Genomic DNA, 6,127 nt, shown 5'->3' on the forward strand with positions numbered 1-6,127 from the left:
GACATCAGTGAGGTGCTTACCATTTCTGAGGTTAGTAGGCAAGAAGGATGGATTTTAGATTCAGGTTGTACATATCACATGTGTCCACACTTACACTGGTTTACACACTTGTCTGAGTTGAATAATGCCAAAGTTATGATGGGTAATGATGATTTATGTGATGTAGTTGGTATTGGTTCTGTTGAATTGTTAAATCACAATAAATCTGTTTTTACCTTACATGATGTTAGATACATACCGACTTAAAGAGAAACTTGATTTCAATTAGTAGCCTTGACAAAGTCTTTGGGTTTGTAACTTGTATCTCTCGGGGGGTAGTCTTTCTCGTATCTAAGGGATCTCATGTATGTTTAAAGGGCATTTCTCACCTGGTTTGTATGTTTTTGATGGTAGTACATTCCTTAATAATATCTCCAATACTTGTTGTCCTGTCAAGTGAGTCAAATATCACTAGTGTGTGGCATGCTAGGCTAGGACACATAAGCAATAAAGGAATGCAAGCTCTAAGTAAACAAGGCCTGTTTGGCAAGGATGTCATTGATAACTTAGAGTTTTGTGAGTCATGTGTCTTAGGTAAGCAAAGCACCGGTTAAGCTTTGGAGCCGGGTCTCACTTATCCGGGGATATATTAGAATATGTACATGCTGATTTGTGGGGACTCGCTTTCAGTCTTGTCTTATGGTAGAAACTCTTATTTCTTATCCCTTGTTGATGACTACTCTAGGAAAGTGTGGATCTTCTTATTGAAGACCAAGGATGAAACTTTTGAAAAGTTCAAGTATTGGGTTGCTTTGGTAGAAAACTTGAGTCAAAGGAAAGTCAAAACATTAAGGACTCGACAATGGATTAGAATTTGTTAATGAAATGTTTAATGGATTTTGTAATGATAAAGGGATTCAAAGGCATAGGATCGTTAAATACACCCCTCAAGCAAAATGGTATTGCTGAAAGAATGAATAGGACAATTTTAAACAAGACTAGATGTATGCTCATCGGTTCAGTGGGTACCTAAGGGTTTCGGGGTGAAGTCATATAACACATTGCTCACCTAATCAATAGGAGTCCCTCTGTTACCTTAGGGTTTAAAACCCCTGAGGAAATGTGGTGGGGTAAACCTCCCAGTCTTAGTTACCTCAGGGTATTTGGGTGTGAATCCTTTGCTCATCAGAGTATTGGAAAATTAGAACCCAGGAGTAAAAAGAGCATCTTTCTAGGTTATCCTGAGGGGGGTGAAAGGATATAAGCTATGGGATAGGACTGTGCCTGGTGTTAAGACCTTTATTAGTAGGGATGTTCTCTTTAGGGAGAGTGTGTTCCCTTGTCTTTCCATTGACAATACCAACTTGAATCCACTTGATCAAAGAATGACAGACTTCACTCAATTTGATTTAGGGCAAAGCTGATGTTTTCTTAAGTCCTGCTCAGACTCTTGATTCTAGTATACCAAAAGTACCCTTGACTTCCCCTCAACCTAGCTCTGGTAATAAAGAATCTGAGGTTGTAGTTTCTGAGATTGGGAGTGGGCCATTGCCCTCTCCTGAGTCTTCCACTGGTGAGGTGGAAGAAGTTCCTGATCTGAGTAGTTACCAATTGGCCAAGGATAGAGTTAGGAGAATGATTAGGCCACCTAGAAGGTATGTAGCCAACTTTGCACATGAGACTGATATTTCTGTCTCTGATATTGGGTTAGAAGAACCTAGTTCCTATGAAGAAGCTTTGGGTTCCAAAGATAAAGATTTATGGGTTCAAGCCATTAATGATGAATTAGATTCATTAAATAAGAATCAGGTTTGGGAATTAGTTCAGAAGCCCAAGGATCAAAGGTTATTACCTTGTAAGTGGATATTTAAAATCAAAGATGATGAAATTGATAATTCCAAAAGATATAAGGCCAGACTTGTTGCAAAAGGTTTTGTTCAAAGAGAAGGGGTGGATTATGATGAAATTTTCTCTCCGGTTGCCAAGTATAAGACTATAAGGTTATTGTTGTCCCTTGTTGCTCAGAACAAAATGATTATAGAGCAATTGGACGTGAAAACTGCCTTTCTTCATGGCAATTTAGAAGAAAGGATATATATGCAACTACCTTTAGGCATCTCGGCAGCTGGAGATGAATCACAAGCTTGCTTGTTGAAGAAATCTCTCTATGGACTTAAACAGGCTCCTAGGCAATGGAATAAACGGTTTGATTCATTTGTGTTGAGTGTAGGGTTTAAGAAAAGTGTTTATGACAGTTGCCTATATTTTCTCATTTCAGATTCTGTTGTGTTATATCTTATACTTTATGTTGATGATATATTGATTGCTTGTGTTGATTCTAGTCTTATTCAAGATGTTAAGAACAAGCTGAAATCTGAATTTGAGATGAAGGAACTTGGGACAGCCAAGAAAATTTTAGGGATTGAGATTCATAGGGATAAGGGGGAGGATACTATGTTCATTGGTCAGAGGTTATATTTATTGAAAGTGCTTGAGAAGTTTAACATGCTTGATTGTAAACATGTAAATGTTCCTTTAGCTTCACATTTTAAACTCTCAAATGATCATTGTCCTAAGAATAACTTTGAAAAAGGTGAAATGTCAAAGATCCCTTATTCTAGTCTTTTAGGTTCTCTTATGTATCTCATGATATGTACTAGACCTGATATTGCTCATGCTGTTAGTGTATTGAGTAGGTTTATGTCTAACCCTGGTAAAGAACATTGGCTTGCTCTTAAGTGGCTTTTAAGGTATTTGAAAGGTAACTGTACATAAAGGTTTAGTGTTCAAGTCCACACCTGGTGATCTTATTCTTGAAGGATATACTGACTCTAGATTATGCTAGTAATGTAGATAACAGAAATCATTATCTTCTTATTTCTTTCGTTATCCGGTAATTGCATCGCTTGGAAGGTGCAACAACAGCCTATAGTTGCTCTGTCCACTACGAGGCCGGCTTGTTGCCTGCATCCGAATGTGTTAAAGAAAGTATATGGTTGAATGGTTTGTTATGTGAACTTGGTATTTTGAAGATTAAACTCGTTGTCTTTATTGATAACGTGAGTGCTATCTTCTTATGTAAGAATCTTGTTTATCATGATAGAACCAAACATATAGACATTAAATACTTCTTTCTCAGGGATAAAATAACTGATGGTTCACTTTTAGTTGAAAAAGTAAGTACTAAGCATAATCCTGCAGACTGTGGTACTAAGTCATTGCCTCTTTCTAAATTTTTACATTGTCTTGATTTGTTGGGAATTGGTGATGTTGCCTTTTAGTACATATGTTCTGTAAGTTCTGAGTTGTATATTACTTGTTTTAGATTGTGGTGTGTGTCTTGTGGTTATTTGTTTGTTTATCAGGTTTTGCATTTGTTGCAGTTTTAGGGGAGATGCTGCCCAAATTTTTATAACTATTATTCTGTTTATCTCAGTTTTGAGATATATGCCTGGTGTGTGCATGTGTGCTCTTCATTGTTGTATGAGTGAGTTATGAGTTATGAGTTATGTTTAGGGTTTTCTCTACCTGGTGCAGTCTGTTGCATGGTATATCTGCATGGAGTCATTAGTGTTGCATGGTTAGTGTGTCTAGGTATTCTGCATATTTTATTTGCTTTGTACTATGTTTTTTTCTTTTGTCTTGTGTGTGCAGGTATACGTGGATGATGACGGTCGCATCCAATTCACTATAGTTAGTTCTTTGGGGAATACAGATTAAGGGGGAGAATGTTGGGGTTAATCTGGTAATTTTGTATATGTTTAGTGATGAACCGAACCGGTTTTGGTTCTTATGGTTCAGGCCTTATTATATTAGGGGCTGGGGTTGGCTCGCACGAGTAAGCAACTCATTTTTCTGTTTTTTTTTGGTTTACTTCTCTGCTACGAGTTCTTGAAGCTTCTTGAGGTTTTCATGGCGTTCGTCTTCGGTCACCTATATCTCTGATTCTAGTTGGTTTTTGGAGAAGATAAGAGAGGGCTTCTGATCGCAAGTGTGAGGCGAACATTCGATGATCTTTTGAAGATCAGAGGTTGCATATACCAGGTTTTCATATTCCTTGCTTTCTTCTTCTAGGTCTGTAATCTCCCATATATATAGTGGATTGGATTCATACTTGAATCCCGGAGAGTAGGCTATGCCGAACTCCGTTATCATGTGCTTGTCTTCTCTATAATCTCAGATTACCCTTGTATGTTCGGTCCAAAGTAATTAGGGCATGAGAATATTTGATTTCACGATAACAACTATGACTGTGAGAAGCAACGGCGCTGCGCTGCGCTTGGCCATGCTGTATGCCCTACAGGAGGATCATCAACAAATTATTTTTGAGTCTGGTTGTCATCAATTAATTCAGATATAATACTTCTCAAAGATTCCCACTGTGTATTGTGGCTATGGTGCAGGATATGCTCTATCTCTTCATTTACTTTTGAGTATATCTTTTAGTTTGTTAATAGAAATTATAGTTGATCCATGACACAACCGTTTGGCCAAACTCAGAGAGATTTGTTCTTTAATTTCGGTCCCTCCACTTGAATAAATGAATTGTGCAAGCAAAAAAAAATTTAATATAACCGTGGGTTTTAATAGTTGACTTGGAAGATAAGAAAATGAGAAGTTGAAGTTCATATTTAAATCTTTCTTTCTCTCCAAGCTCTTGTCTCCAACCCTTTCTCCCAACTTCTCCAAAAGTTACAAGAACACCCTAAATCTGTTTCCCTATCCCTATCTCTTCAATCGATTGTATACTAATGAAGGCTGCAACCATCCAAGCATTAACTTCTTCATAGCTCTTCTAGGTTCCATCAATCACTCTCCGGCCTGCTGTAGCTCCAAACAGAGACCCTTCATTATCTTTGCATGGATTTGAATTTCCTATTAAATTGCAATCAAACTGTTCTGGAATCACCCAAGGAAGACACATGTTCAAGATGGCACAAAATCCATGGTTCGACAGATTGGAATGATCTTCTAGACCCTTTACACCCTTGGCTTCGAAGAGAGATCATCAAATATGATGAATTTTCTCAAGCTACATATGATGCTTTTGACTTTGATTCTTTATCAGAGTTTTGTGGGAGCTGCCTATACAATCACCAAAAGATCTTTGACAGATTAGGGCTTTCTAAGCATGGGTACATGGTAAGCAAGTACATATATGCCATGTCACACGTCGATCTGCCACGTTGGCTCCAATGGACCCATTTGATGGACACATGGAGCAAAGATTCCAATTGCATGGGGTTTGTGGGTTTTAGCAACAACGAAGTGTCACACAGGATTGGTCAACGTGACATAGTGGTGGCTTGGCGCGGCACCATAGCAGCATGTGAATGGTATGAAGATTTTGAAATGGATCTGATACCAATTGGAGATGGAGATATGAAGGTTGAGCATGGCTTCCATGATATCTACACATCTAAGATGGAATCCACTAGGTACAACAAATCAAGTGCTTCAGAGCAAGTGATGCAACAAGTAACTAGACTAGTTAATCTCTATAGAACAAGAGGTGATGAAGTGAGCCTCACTATCACTGGCCATAGCTTAGAAGGTGCCTTAGCTCTTCTCAATGCTTTTCTTTATGGGCTTCAGTTCTTAAATCAAAATACTCTCCTCTTGAAAAATTTCTTAATGCAACTTGCATGGGAGAATGATCTTGGGGTTGGAGAAGCTTGAACATAGGAAAAGAAGTGTAGAAAAAAGAAGGTTTGATAAGAGGTATAGGTAATGGTCAACGCACTAAGGTATTTTTTTTTTTCTTGCCCTTGGATTCCTTCCTTACCTTTGCATCGTATTTTGAGAGATCCAACTGTGGGAAGCCCTGTATGGATCAATGATTTGATTTATTGGCCTTCTAAATCTTGGGATTATTCTAAGTTGAGGACATGGTTCTCTGCTCATGAAATTGCTTCCATTCTTAACCTTCCTATATTATCAGAGACTATGAATGATAGTTGGATGTGGAAACACACTTTGCAAGGTAATTTTACAATTAAATCAGCTTATTATATGGAAATGAATTCTAATGCTAGTCAGTGTTCTTGAGGAACCTCTTCTGTAACCTCAGGCTTTTGGGCTAAGATTTGGAAAGTCCATACTTTGCCAAAGGCAAATTCTTTCCTTTGGAAAGGTGGTCAAAAAGGGG

The 6,127-nt window shown here is 38.0% G+C and overlaps 1 pseudogene; it reads left to right on the top strand.

Annotated features, from left to right (window-relative positions):
* The first annotated feature begins 4,839 nt into the window (after positions 1–4,839).
* On the top strand, positions 4,840–5,658 carry LOC149005453 (phospholipase A1-Igamma1, chloroplastic pseudogene; annotated as a pseudogene).
* Positions 5,659–6,127: the final 469 nt, after the last annotated feature.

The sequence above is a fragment of the Hakea prostrata genome, chromosome 9, assembly GCF_041222555.1.
Source record: "Hakea prostrata isolate BN-2017 chromosome 9, UWA_Hpros_2, whole genome shotgun sequence".
Classification (NCBI taxonomy): Eukaryota; Viridiplantae; Streptophyta; class Magnoliopsida; order Proteales; family Proteaceae; genus Hakea; species Hakea prostrata.